Below are 15,141 nucleotides of genomic sequence, written 5' to 3'. Positions count from 1 at the left end.
TCTTTTTTATTTCACAGGTAAGTTTTTATTTATTTAAAGATAGTTATATTGTAGATTTAATTTAAAATTAGGGGGGTCGGCAGTTTATGGGTTAATATGTTTATTTTATTAGTAGCGATGTGGGGGCTCGGCAGTTTAGGGGTTATTCATTTTATTTAGTGTCAGGTCGGTGGATTAGGGGTTAATCATTTTATTTAGTGTCAGCGATGTCGGGGAGCGGCGGATTAGAGGTGTTTAGACTAAGGGTTTATGTTAGGGTGTTAGGTTTTAGCATAACTTTATTTTCCTCATAGATCTCAATGGGGTTGCATTACAGCAATCGCCATTCCGCAATTGCATGGTGTTAGTTTTTTTCTAACACTCTCTCTCCATTGAAATCTCTGGGGGAAAGTGTGTGCGAACACGTAAAGTCAGGCCTTGGGTTTTGTACGGTATGGAGCGTATCGCACCATACCGCACAACAAAAGAAGGTTTTGGCTTAACTTGTAATGGCAAGTGCAATAACGCAATTTTTTTTGCGTTATATACTCACCCGGTATAGAGCAAAACTTGTAATCTCGCTGTTAGTTTGTTAACAAATATTTATTCACCATTATTTTTAAAGGACAGCAGAATATGCAGCAGAATATACAACTTATTTTAACCCAAAACTTACATTAAACAATTGTATCATTTAAAATAATTCTTCATTTAAAGCAAACAATAATTACAGAACATATAAACAAATAATTTCATTAAAAATTAAGAATTTTATATTACAGAAATCAAAGAATTCCTTTAATAATACATTTAATAATACTGTAAAAGATATACAAATAGTAAAAATAAGGGGCGCGATCCGATATAGATCGTAGTTTGCGAGGGTACCCGTGTCGCCCGCAGTTTCAGCTCGCAACTCGAGCTATCCCATATACCCCGCCGTCAGATGCTAATGTGCCGTAAGTCGGATAAACCAGCGATGTCCAGAAATCTGCGCAAGTACAAATTTCTGGCGTCGCCAGTGACTAACGGCACGTTAGAAACTGCCGGCGCCTACAAAACCTGACTAAAGTCTAAATCACCCGCACTGTCTAACACGCCTCCCTAACATAGCCCGACAAGTCTAACACGCCTCCCTAACATAGCCCGACACGTCTAACCCTCTATCCGCTATCCCCCTCACTATCCTAACCATAAAATATGCATTAACCCCTAAACCGCAGCTCCCGGAGCCCGCCACTACCTAATAAAGTTATTAACCCCTAAACCGCCGCCAGCTATATTAAATGTATAACCCCCTAAAGTGAGCCCCTAACACCGCCGCCATCTACCTTACCTACCCCCTAAAGTGAACCCCTACCCCGCCGCTATCTATTTTAAAATTATTAACCCCTAATCTAATCCCCCTACCCCACTACCATCTATATTAAATTATTTAACCCCTAAAATACTAAACTATCCCTACCACTAAACCTAAGTCTAACCCTACAAATAGCCCTGAAAAGGGCTTTTTCCATGGCATTGCCCCAAAGTAACAGTTCTTTTGCCAGCCCTTAAAAGGGCTTTTTGCGGGGCATGCCCCAAAGAATTCAGCTCTTTTGCCAGCCCTTAAAAGGGCTTTTGGCGGGGCTTTGTCACAAAGTAAACTGCTCTTTTGCCTACAATCTACATCCCCCTACACCGCGGCCACCTATAATAAATGTATTAACCCCTAATCTAATCCCCCTACACCGCCGCCAGCTATATTAACTATATTAACGCTAATTATATTAGGGTTAATATAGTTAATATAGTTATTATATTATATATATTAACTATATTAACCCTAATTATATTAGGGTTAATATAGTTAATATCGTTATTATATTATATATATATAAAGTATAATAACCCTATCTAACTCTAACATCCCTAACTAAACTCTTATTAAAATAAATCTAATATTAATATTATTAATTAAAATTTTCCTATTTAAATCTAAATACTTACCTATAAAATAAACCCTAAGATAGCTACAATATAATTAATAATTACATTGTAGCTATGTTAGGGTTTATATTTATTTTACAGGTAAATTGTTAATTATTTTAACTAGGTATATAGCTATTAAATAGTTATGAACTATTTAATAGCTACCTAGTTAAAATAATTACCCAATTACCTGTAAAATAAATCCTAACCTAAGTTACAAATACACCTATACTATCAATAAATTAAATAAACTACAAATATCTATCTAAAAATACAATTAAATAAACTAAACTAAATTACAAAAAAAACAAACACTAAATTACAAAAATAAAAAAAAAGATTACAAGATTTTTAAGCTAATTACACCTATTCTAAGCCCCCTAATAAAATAATAAACCCCCAAAATAAAAAAAAATCCCTACCCTATTCTAAATTAAAAAAAGTTCAAAGCTCTTTTATCTTACCAGCCATTAAATAGGCCTTTTTTGGGGGCATGCCCGAAAGAAAACTGCTCTTTTGCCTGAAAAAAAAACACAATACCACCCCCCAACATTACAACCCACCACCCACATACCCCTAATCTAACCCAAACCCCCCTTAAATAAACCTAACACTACCCCCCTGAAGATCTCCCTACCTTGTATTCACCCAGCCGGGCCGAACTCCTCATCCGATCCGGGCGATGTCTTCCAGCAAGCGGCAGTGAAGTCTTCTTCCATCCGGGCGATGTCTTGAAGCAAGCGGCAGAGAGTCTTCTTCCATCTGCGATGTCTTCAAGCAAATCGGCATCTTCAATCTTCTTTCTACGCTCCTCTGCCGCGGAACATCCATGCAGCACGATGACTTCCCGACGAATGAGGTTTAAATGACGTCATCCAAGATGGCGTCTGTCGAATTCCGATTGGCTGATAGGATTCTATCAGCCAATCGGAATTAAGGTAGAAAAATCTGATTGGCTGATTGAATCAGCCAATCAGATTCAAGTTCAATCCGATTGGCTGATTGGTTCAGCCAATCGGATTGAACTTGAATCTGATTGGCTGATTCAACATTCGTCGGGAAGTCGTCAGAGAAGAAGGATGGATCCGCGATGGAGGTCTTCAAGATGGAGCCGGTCCTCATCGGATGAAGATAGAAGATGCCGCTTGGAAGAAGATGGTTGCCGGTCCAGATCTACTCTTCTTCCCGGATAGGATGAAGACTTTGGACCCTCTTCTGGACTTCTTCAGCCGTCGGATGATGGATGTCTAGCCCCCTCTTGGGTTGGATGAAGATATCGGAGCCAGGACGGATCGGTGTGATACCCGGTGAGGTGAAGACAAGGTAGGAAGATCTTTAGGGGCTTAGTGTTAGGTTTATTTAAGGGGGGTTTGGGTTAGATTAGGGGTATGTGGGTGGTGGGTTGTAATGTTGGGGGGGGGTATTGTATGTGTTTTTTTACAGGCAAAAGAGCTGAATTTCTTGGGGCATGCCCCGCAAAGGGCCCTGTTCAGGGCTGGTAAGGTAAAAGAGCTTTGAGCTTTTGTAATTTAGAATAGGGTAGGGCATTTTTTTATTTTGGGGGGCTTTGTTATTTTATTAGGGGGCTTAGAGTAGGTGTAATTAGTTTAAAATTGTTGTAATATTTTTCTAATGTTTGTAAATATTTTTTTATTTTTTGTAACGTAGTTCTTTTTTATTTTTTGTACTTTAGTTAGTTTATTTAATTGTATTTATTTGTAGATATTGTATTTAATTCATTTATTGACAGTGTAGTGTTAGGTTTAATTGTAGGTAATTGTAGGTATTTTATTTAATTTATTTATTGATAGTGTAGTGTTAGGTTTAATTGTAACTTAGGTTAGGATTTATTTTACAGGTAAATTTGTAATTATTTTAACTATTTTAGCTATTAAATAGTTCTTAACTATTTAATAGCTATTGTACCTGGTTAAAATAAATACAAAGTTACCTGTAAAATAAATATAAATCCTAAAATAGCTATAATATAATTATTATTTATATTGTAGCTATATTAGGATTTATTTTACAGGTAAGTATTTAGCTTTAAATAGGAATAATTTATTTAATAAGAGTTAATTAATTTCGTTAGATTTAAATTATATTTAATTTAGGGGGGTGTTAGTGTTAGGGTTAGACTTAGCTTTAGGGGTTAATACATTTATTAGAATAGCGGTGAGCTCCAGTCGGCAGATTAGGGGTTAATGTTTGAAGTTAGGTGTCGGCGATGTTAGGGAGGGCAGATTAGGGGTTAATACTATTTATTATAGGGTTAGTGAGGCGGATTAGGGGTTAATAACTTTATTATAATAGCGGTGCGGATTAGGGGTTAATAAGTGTAGGCAGGTGGAGGCGACGTTGTGGGGGGCAGATTAGGGGTTAATAAATATAATATAGGGGTCGGCGATGTTAGGGCAGCAGATTAGGGGTACATAGGGATAATGTAAGTAGCGGCGGTTTACGGAGCGGCAGATTACGGGTTAATAATAATATGCAGGGGTCAGCGATAGCGGGGGCGGCAGATTAGGGGTTAATAAGTGTAAGGTTAGGGGTGTTTAGACTCGGGGTACATGTTAGAGTGTTAGGTGCAGACGTAGGAAGTGTTTCCCCATAGCAAACAATGGGGCTGCGTTAGGAGCTGAACGCAGCTTTTTTGCAGGTGTTAGGTTTTTTTTCAGCTCAAACAGCCCCATTGTTTCCTATGGGGGAATCGTGCACGAGCACGTTTTTTAAGATGGCCACTTCCGTAAGCAACTCTGGTATCGAGAGTTGCAGTGGCGTTAAATATGCTCTACGCTCCTTTTTTGGAGCCTAACGCAGCCATTCTGTGGACTCTCAATACCAGAGTTATTTTAAAGGTGCGGCCAGAAAAAAGCCAGCGTTAGCTACGCGGGTCGTTACCGACAAAACTCTAAATCTAGCCATTAGAGTTTATTTTATAGGTAAGTATTTAGATTTAAATAGGAATATTTTAGTTTATAATATGAATTAGATTTATTTAATAAGAATTTAGTTAGGGGTGTTAGGGTTAGATAGAGTTAATATAGTTTATATAAATACTATAGTAACTATATTAACTATATTAACCCTAATATAATTAGGGTTCATATAGTTAATATATATAATGTAATAACTATATTAACTATAATATACTTAGGGTTAATATAGATAATATAGCTGGCGGCGGGGTAGGTAGATTAAATTAGGGGTTAATAATTTATTTATTTTTTAAATTCCTTTTTATTGAGGTTAAATACAAAAGTCAACAAAAAAAAGAAAAAGATTATAACAATCAAATTGTCGAAAAACAAATCTGTTACATCACAGTTATAACAAAACAATTATAGATAAACCTCCTGTTTTCTATTTTTTTAATACCTAGAGATGAAAAAATTTTAAACCTCTCTTTATCAATGTGTAAATGAAGTAACGAAAAAGGAGACACAAAGATTATTACAACAATATGTAGCAAACTAACTATTATTAGCTGATCATTCTGAGCTTAAATCCTAGACATTTTATTATCAAATAGTTAGCATGACATAATATGGTTTCGTGTTTCTGCCCTGTGTCTCTAAAATCATAAACCATAATCTTTTTCATTAATGTACTTTCCTAAATTTTCCTTCTCAGAATACATCAACAAATGTAAAAGCAAAACAGAACAAAACAGCACAAAACAACACAAAACGAAACAACAAACAAAAAAAAAACAAAAAAAAAAAAAGGGAAGAAGGAAGGGTCAATATGCCGGGGTATTTCTCTCCCAACCCCTATCTCCACCACCGCCTCACCCCCATCCCGCCCCCCCATAGCGCCACCAACTAAGATTCTCTCATAGTACCATTAATCCAAATATGTGGAAAAATCTCCAATAGCGTTAATTCCGCGAAGGTCTGTGAAGAAAGAAAAGGTGACAGAATCCTCTTTTGCAAGAAATATGGATAAGATAAAATAACTGGCGTCCATTTCCAGAAAAACTTCTTGATCCTTTTCTCAGATGCGTCGTGAAGATGAAACGAATCGAAAACAATTTGATCTTGTAGTGATCTGAAGACCATAGCTAATCCCGGTATCCGCCTAGCTTTCCAATTTTTAAGTATACAATATCTAACCGTAAGAATAATAGTATTTAGACTATTTATAGTATTCACATTAAGAGCCTCCTGTGGGGGGCATAAGAAGATAATATCCTCCGCAGATAGAGCACATGATATTTTGTATAATTTATTAAACCAGAAGATAATCTTCAGCCACAGTTGTCTTACCATAGGGCATGTCCAAAACATATGGAGTATATCAGCTCTATCATGTGAACAACGAGGGCATAAATTGACCGAAGACGGAAAGATTCTAGAAATTTTCCACGGGGAAAGGTAAAAATTATTGACCAACTTCATGTGAGATTCCTTCCAAGAAACCGGGACTTTGCACTTATGTAGAGAGTCAAAACTCTGAGTAACCTTGTCATGGTTTATCAAGGGAATTAGCGGAGACCAGGATTTGCAAATAATGTCCTTGAATAGTAGACTCTGTTTATTCAACATGATATAATACATCAAGGATATAGAAGAATTTCCTCCCACAAATTTTTGTATAAGAAGCTTAATGTCCGTCCAGTCAGAAAAAGAAGGAAGAGACCAATTTTGTGATAAAACAAAATGGCGAATTTGAAAGTAGGCAAATATATTGGATCTGGCTAGATCATATTTATTAAAAATAGTATCTGCTACTAAAAATTGGTCATTCTCATCAAATAACTGTTTTACATAATGTAGACCTTTATCGGACCAGACTTTAAAAGCTTTTTGATAGAGGCCTGGCAAAAAATTTGGATTATTTATAATAGGAAGCCATTCAGAGAACGAGTAATCTATATTTAATATTGCACAAAACTTCTGCCAGGCCAATACTATATTCCTAATAGTGATGAGACAGCTAACATTCTGGGGTAGATTCTGAGCAGCGATATGTAATATAGCCTTTAACGCAAATAGGGTAATCAGATAGTTTTCTATTTCTGCTGATGAGACTAGATTAGTACCAGCTAGCCAATCTATTGCCATTTTAACCATCAAAACCAGGTTATATAATTTAAGATTGGGAAGCGCCAAACCCGCCAATCCATAATTTTGCATTAGTCTGGCCAATGCAATTCGAGGCCTTTTATTATTCCAAATAAATTTGGAGATTAAAGCATTAAAAAGCTTTAAATCTTTATTTAATATAAATAGAGGCAGATTCTGAAGAGGGTATAATAAACGCGGAAAAATAATTGATTTTATCAGATTTACTCTGGCTGTAATAGACAATGGAAAAGCGGCCCATAGATGTAAATCAGATCCAATTTTTTGGAGCAGAGTCTCAAAATTAGCTTTATACCAAAATTTAGGATTTTTATGTAGAGTTAAACCTAAATATTTAATGACGTCAACCATTTTAAATGGGATATCAATGCCTGCTAACTGAGGGTTGTTTATACACATTAATTCGCTCTTTTCTAGGTTAATCTTATAACCTGAGAAGGAACTGAAAATTTCTAACACACGTATGATCATAGGGATAGACTGCTGGATATTGGTAAGGAAAACCAACACGTCATCTGCATAGAGCAGCGTTTTAAGACGGTGTGCGCCGAATGGGACTCCTAGCAATACATCTCTGAATCGAATCGCAAGAGGTTCCAGCGCTATATTAAAAAGTAGAGGGGATAAAGGGCACCCTTGCCTGGTGCCTCTCTGTAATGTTATTTTAGGGGATAAAGAGCCATTAATAAGCAAATAGGAGATCGGATTATGATATAATCTACCAATAAACTTGACAAATTCCCCTTTTAAACCAAATTGATCCATCGCTCTGAATAGATATTCCCATACAATCGAGTCAAAGGCTTTGACCGCGTCCAGAGAGAGTATTGCAGTTTCTTGCCATGAAGGCGTCTTCTTTTCTCTATCCACATTCCAGGCATAATCTAGGAAGTTAATCAATTTGCGAGTATTTTTTACTGGATTTCTAGCTACCATAAATCCAGTCTGATCTGGATGGATAATTTTAGTTAGACAAACAGATAGTCTTAAAGAGATAATGGCCATTAAGATCTTATAATCTGTGTTCAGAACCGAAATTGGCCTATAAGAGGCCAGATTTTCGGGATTTTTACCTTTCTTCAAGATGAGAGAAATATTACCCGCAGAAAAGTAGCTAGAAATCGCATTATCCGAGCTATAATAGCAATTGAATAACTTTTCTAAAGTGGGCAGAAGAACCTCGCCAGTACATTTATAAAACTCTGCGGGAAACCCGTCTGGTCCAGGGGCTTTATTCATCTTCAAGTGATCTATGGCTCTTTTAATTTCATCGATAGATATTGGAGCATTAATTAATATTAAGTCCTCGCTACTTAATTGAGGTGTCTTTATCATGGACCAGAAGAGATCTTGATTGGCATTATCTATCTTAACTCCAGAGTATAGCTGTTGATAATAAACAAAAAATGCCTCCATGATTCCATTAGTCTCCGTATATCTACCCTTTTCGGTTTGAATCACAGAGATAAGATTTTTCTTTTTTCTAACCTTAATGAGTCTAGCCAAATATTTAGCAGAGGATCCGTGGGTTCCTTTAAATAGGAGATTAATTTTCGCTTCTTCTTCTAAAAGTTTCTGTTTTAAAAATAGATCTCTTTCCTTCCTATTATCTTGGTATCTTTTCCAATTTGCCGAAGTGCGGCTTAAACAATATTTACTATATGAATTCTTGACTTTATTAATGATTTGGATTTCCCATACTTTACTCTTTTTTTTTTTGCTATGCTGAGATATGTTTGTATTTCTGCCCGCATTACTGCTTTAAAAGCTTCCCAGAAAATTTCCGGTTTATTAGAATAACTCACATTGTCGGAATAATATTGCTGCCACCGCGATCTCAAGAAATTAACAAATTTCGGATTAGTGTACAAGTATCGAGGAAAATAAAAACTGGGTGTTTGAGTCCGCTTTTTTAACCTAGAAAGGAAAGTCAAAGAAATAATAGCGTGATCTGAGATAATAATATCTCCAATCCCTGCCTCCAACTTCTGAATAGACAAATTCTCTGCAATTAAAAATAGATCGATTCTCGAGAAGGTGCCATGTGCTTTAGACTCACAAGAGAATGCTTGTTTATCTGGATTTTTTAGACGCCAAATATCTACTAGTTTTAGCCTGGCACAAAATTGTGATAAGTATTTTGCATTTTTTGTATATAGTGATCTGTTTTTATTGGACAATCTGTCTAACACAGGACATAGCATGGCATTAAAATCACCTCCAAAAATTAAATTTTCTGTGATAAGAGGGAATAATTTAATTTTTATTTTCTCCCAAAATTCTTTAGAGAATTGGTTTGGAGCATATATATTACAGAATATAAATTTAATGTTTTTTATAAAAACATGGATAAGTATATACCTTGCAGCCGGATCTATTTCTATCTTCTCTATTCTATATTCCAGTTTTTTATGGAAGAGAATAGCGACCCCACATTTTCTAGATGAACCAGTCGTAGAGATTACTTCCTCTACCCATTTTATCTTCAATTTAGCCGCTTCATGCTCATTAAGGTGTGTCTCCTGGAGAAGGACAACATCTGGATTATATCTTGCTAGGGTCTTAATAACCAATTTGCGTTTAATTGGAGAGGATATTCCTCCTATATTCCAGGATAATACTTTAATTCCTTCCATGATCTAGCTTAAAATTCAATAGCTAATTTATGAGGGAACATTTGATTTGGGGCGAGCTGAGGGCGCGCATGAGGCAGAGGGGAGGCAGCGGAGAGAAGAAAGATAAGGGAGAGGAGAGAGAAAAACAAGGAGAGGGAGGGAGAGAGAAGAAGGAAAAAAAAAAAAAGAGAAAAAGAAGAAAGAAAAAAAAAGGGAGAGGGAGTGGAAAAAAAAAAACAACAACACACAACTCAACCCTAAAATAGTATGGAACAAAAAAGACAACTTCGCTATCCTTACATCGCGTTAGATAATTAGTTTTCAGCAACATTAAGAGAGAAAAGAAATCATAGACTCTAACTAGTGAAATTTCCTGCGATTAGCTGCTCTCAATATATTTTTTAACTTCTGTAACATCATCAAATACATGTTTGATACCAGAGTGATCCTCAACTATAATTCTGGCAGGATATACCATATGAGCCTTTAGCCCTTTATTTATTAGTTGTGTACAGTGAGGGGCCATCTGTCTTCTCTTAGATGAAGTTTCAAAAGAGAAGTCCTGAAATAATAATATCCTACTGCCTCCGAATACTGGGGGATCAGATTTTTTGAATAGTTTTAATAGATCGACTTTATCTTGAAATTTAAGAAGTTTAAATAGACAGACTCTATTTTTTGAAACTCCATCCAGAGAGGACTTCTTGGGACCCAATCTATGGGCACGCTCAATTGTGAGTGGTAACAAGTGAGATGGCATGCCAAGAGAAAGGGGTAATGTAGTGGATGTGAATTTTATTAAATCTTCGAATTCTGACTGTTCTGGAAGTCCCACTAATCTGATATTGTTGCGCCTGGAGCGATCCTCTAGATCCTCCAGGCGCAACTGCATATTTTTAATTTTGGATTCTTGTTTTCATAGGGTATCAGCCTGCATATTCGTCTGGTCTTCTATATCAGAGATCCTAGTCTCTGCTTCCGTTAGACGTGCTGAAAACTGTCTTACCTCAGCAGACAGCGATCCTATTTCAGTAGCAATGGAGCCCAGCTCTTTTTTAATATCTGCAAATTGTGGTGAAAACACTTCTGATATTTTAGTTATAAGAGCTTGTGAATCAAATGGGGACCTGCTGGTCTCCATTGTACTATCTAAGCTAATATCTGCTACTTTACTTTTTTTGTCTTTCGTTTTCACAGGCATTATGGGAGAACTAGACTTCCCCTGCGTGATAAATCTTTCCATCCAAAATGTGGAAAAAGAAAACCACCCCTAATCTGTGAACAATGCCAGGCAGCCTCCTGCGAAGTGAACGTGCAAAAAATACCACCCGAATACGTGTAAAAGGGAGAAAATAAATATGTGTGTATAGTAAAGCCTCCTCACCCTATCTTATGCTTTGACACTAGTCTTCCACTATGTGTCACGTGTGTATATTAATGGAGTGTTCTCAGTAGTGCTCCTCCCTAATTAATTGAGGGAAGAAAAGAGAGAAAAAAAAAAGAGAAAGAGAAAAAAAAAAAAAAAGAATTGATAGTAGTGAATAAGGCCTGTGATCTCTAGGACAGAAAAAGTTTTTCCATAGCTCAATATCAGTTAGATAGATATCCAGAGAACCTAGACTATTTAATATGCAAATAATCAGTACTATGTATATTATAGTTTCTTAAAAGTAATCTACAGAGTTTACAATAGAGTAATCCTAAAGAAGGGGAGCTTTTCCCTATCTTTATCGTGGTAGCCAGTTATCAAAAAAAAAAAATTCTGCGTAATTAGATAAGAATTATGAGAGGTATCAAAAGAATATTAAGTTAGTAAGATCTTCTTAAGCATAGATTTGAAAAGCCATTAACATTGCATATATATATAGACCACTTGAATGGATTAACTATTTAGCATAAAAAATGGAGAGCTCTGAAAAAAAAGAATAAAAATTGTCTAGATCCAGTAATAAACTGAGAGCTCCCACACCATACCCTTATTTCAACAAAGCGCTATAGAGTACTAATACCAATGGAGAGGGGTTAATAAAAGATCACAGCGGTCACAAAAAAAACAATTCTCTTCTTCTGCAAGGTAGCGTCCCAAAAAAAAGAAAAAAAGAAAATTTTAAGCTCAAGTTGAGCACTCTGGCCTTCTCAATAGCGTCCAGTGTATTATTTCCAGGGATAGAGACATATGCAATTACTCCTTTCTTTCCCCTTTTTAGGTAGTTCTAGTGAACGGTCTTGGAAGTATTTAGACACTGGGAAATCCTCATAACGATGTGTTACTTAGCCTACACCCACCACAATAGGAGAATATGCACACAGACAAAAATTCCAGCAAATAGGTTATAACAGGCGTTTGTCACTCACGTATATATTGCCCAAACTGTTCGCTCAGTCCTCAGGGAGTACTCTGGGGCTCTTCTTATGATTTTCAGCCAGCAATCTGCTCCCCTCTTCAAGCAACACAGTATCTGGGTGGTTTAACGAGCCTGTATATGCTCCATATGAGAATGATAGGTGTCGTCTATTTCCTGGTACACCTTCGTTTGCTATTGGGTGGGTGGGGAGGCTCACACGATGGGCCGCTTTCCAATAGGCCGAAAATCTTCAGCTGTTATGTCCCCAGGCACTGGACACTGATACCTTTATTAAGGTTGCTTTCAATGCTCCCGGGGAAATTATCGTTCTGTGGGTGTCCTAGGGGGTATTGCCACCCCACAGCGGGCACAACTAATCCTCAGGATATTATCCCGTGCAGGTAATCTCTTTTTTCCGCTGGTAGCTATCATCCCTGGAGGAATACTGATGTGTGGCCAGAGCGATACATACTGTCTCATCACGGAAAAGACATGCTGTACATACAGCGGTGGACAGGAAACAGGTGTAAATCACTAGGCACAAGACTCTGGTTGCCGGTTCTTGGCAGAGTAGCGAAGTTGCGGCTTTGACAAAAAAGCCGAAATTAAGTCTCTTGTGGGTTTCCCGTCTGGGCTTGAGTAGCGTTTGCCCGGCTCCCTAGGATGCTGTCTGCACCAACAACGGGAGAAAAGACGCCAGGAGAGAGTGATGTGGAGCTGATCAAACTTCGGCTCTCAACGCCGACACAGCGTGTTCACACTGCACAGCTCCTCCCACCGGAAACCAGGGGTTAATAATTTTAATATAGATGGCGGCGGTGTAAGGGTTTCACATTAGGGGATAGATCAGTTAGATGGTGGCGGTTTTAGGGGCTCACAGTAGTGGGTTAGTTTATGTAGATGGTGGCGGTTTAGGGGTTAAATACTTTATTAGGGATTGCGGCGGGGGATCGCGGTTGACGGGGAGATAGACATTGCGCATGCGTTATGTGTTAGGTTTTATTTAGCAGATAGCGGTTGACAGGGAGATAGACATTGCGCATGCGTTAGGTGTTAGTTTTATTTTAGCAGCCAGTTTAGGGAGTTACGGGGCTCCAATAGTCAGCGTAAGGCTTCTTACGGCTGCTTTTTGTGGCGAGGTGAAAATGGAGTAAGATTTCTCCATTTTCACCACGTAAGTCCTTACGCTGTATATTGGATACCAAACTGTGCGGGTTTGGTATACCTGCCTATGGCCCAAAAAACTACAGGCGACGGCAGAAATATACGAGCGTAACTTCTAGGTTACGCCGTATATAGGATACCAAACCCGCGCAAATATTGGCGTCGCCAGCTTTTGCAGGCGACGATTTTTATCGGATCGACCCCAAGTTGTTTTTCTCTACAACTTAAAAAAGTACACAAATAGTAAACAAATAAAAGCACAGGCATCAGTGTTGGATTGCTGCTTACTACTGGTAATAAAGTAACTGAGTGTCAAGACAACAAGAATCACTTGCACTCTTTGGTCAGTTAGGTCCAAATGTATTAACCAAGCTCACATTCTGAAACTCAAAATGGTTCTGATCAGAGCTAACTCAGGCAGTGGTTTAAATGTGTTTTTTAGCCTGGCAAATTGGATGTCAGGATTAGGTAAGCAATTGCTCACATCAATCTTAATTTACTATCAGGTTTGACAATGACAGTCTGTTTAAGCAATGAATAAATTCTGGGTTTCCTGGTCTCTTGTGATTGGCTTCTTGTAGCGCTGTAAAAACATTTTGGCATCTCCTACTCTAATATATTATCTTCTAGCTATCTTCTTTTATATTTTTGTCTTGGTTCCCTAACAAAAGCACCTTGGACCTCATTTATTAAAGTTCTCTAGTCTGAGGATATTTCGTAAGAAGTACTACTAGACCCCTTTATAGGCAACCCCCCCAAAATAAAAAATGCCCATACAAATGCCCCTTTAGGGGCAATGGGTAGTTTAGGATGTTTTTGTTTTAAGTTTTTTTTATTTTGGGTGGTTTGGTGGGTGGGGGGTTTTACTGTTAGGGGGAACTTAGTTTTATTTAAAGGTAAAAGAGCTGTTTAACTTAGGGTAATGCCCTACAAAAGGCCCTTTTAAGGGCTATTGGCAGTTTAGTATTAGATTAGCTGATGTTTTTATTTGGGGGGGGCTTTTTAATAGTTTATTATTTTATGAAATGTTAGACTTTATTTGTTTGTAATTTTTTATTAATCTAAACTAATTGTAATTTAGGATTATTTTAATTTATGTTATGGGGTTAATTTAGGGAGTATTAGGTTAGGGGGCTTAGTGATTAGTTATTTGTGTTGTGGGGCATGGCGGATTAGGGGTTAATAGTTTAAATAGATACTTTTACGATATGAGGGTTGGCAGATTAGGGGTTAATACATTAGTTATTGCGGTGGGGGTTGCGGTTAATAGGTAGATATTGCGCATACATTAGGTTTTTTATTTTATTTTAACAGCGAGCGACGGGTAAAATACATATGCGATCGAGTGTAGAGTAAGGTTGGGTTACCATAGTAACCTATTGATATTTTAGAAATCTGGCATCGGGTGGAAGCGTTAACACAACGCTAACTTACACCTACACGAAAAGAGTGACTGCACGCAAAGTGGAAACTTTTTCAATGGAAACCTGGTACTAAAATGGATCCGTAATTTACTTTGCACCGTGGAGCAAAGTAAGCAGTGAGCACTGTGTGCTTTAAAAATTAAATCCTGCAGCCAATATTAATCACATTACACAGCTTTCTGCAAATAGCACCTTACAATTACCTATATTTTTGTATGCATTTTTTATCTATTAGGATTATAAGTATTTTGAGTGTTTTGAGAAAAGTTTGCCACCTTTTAGTTGGTGAGAAAAAACTGTGAGATTTCTAATGCAAGCATACAGTGGGGCAAAAAAGTATTTAGTCAGCCACCAATTGTGCAAGTTCTCCCACAAGAAGATGAGAGAGGTCTGTAATTTTCATCATAGGTATACCTCAACTATGAGAGACAAAATGTGGAAACAAATCCAGACAATCACATTGTCTGATTTGGAAAGAATTTATTTGCAAATTATGGTGGAAAATAAGTATTTGGTCAATATCAAAAGTTCATCTCAATACTTTGTTATATATCCT

Source organism: Bombina bombina, chromosome 4, assembly GCF_027579735.1.
Source record: "Bombina bombina isolate aBomBom1 chromosome 4, aBomBom1.pri, whole genome shotgun sequence".
Lineage (NCBI taxonomy): Eukaryota > Metazoa > Chordata > Amphibia > Anura > Bombinatoridae > Bombina > Bombina bombina.
This window is presented reverse-complemented; position numbering follows the sequence as displayed.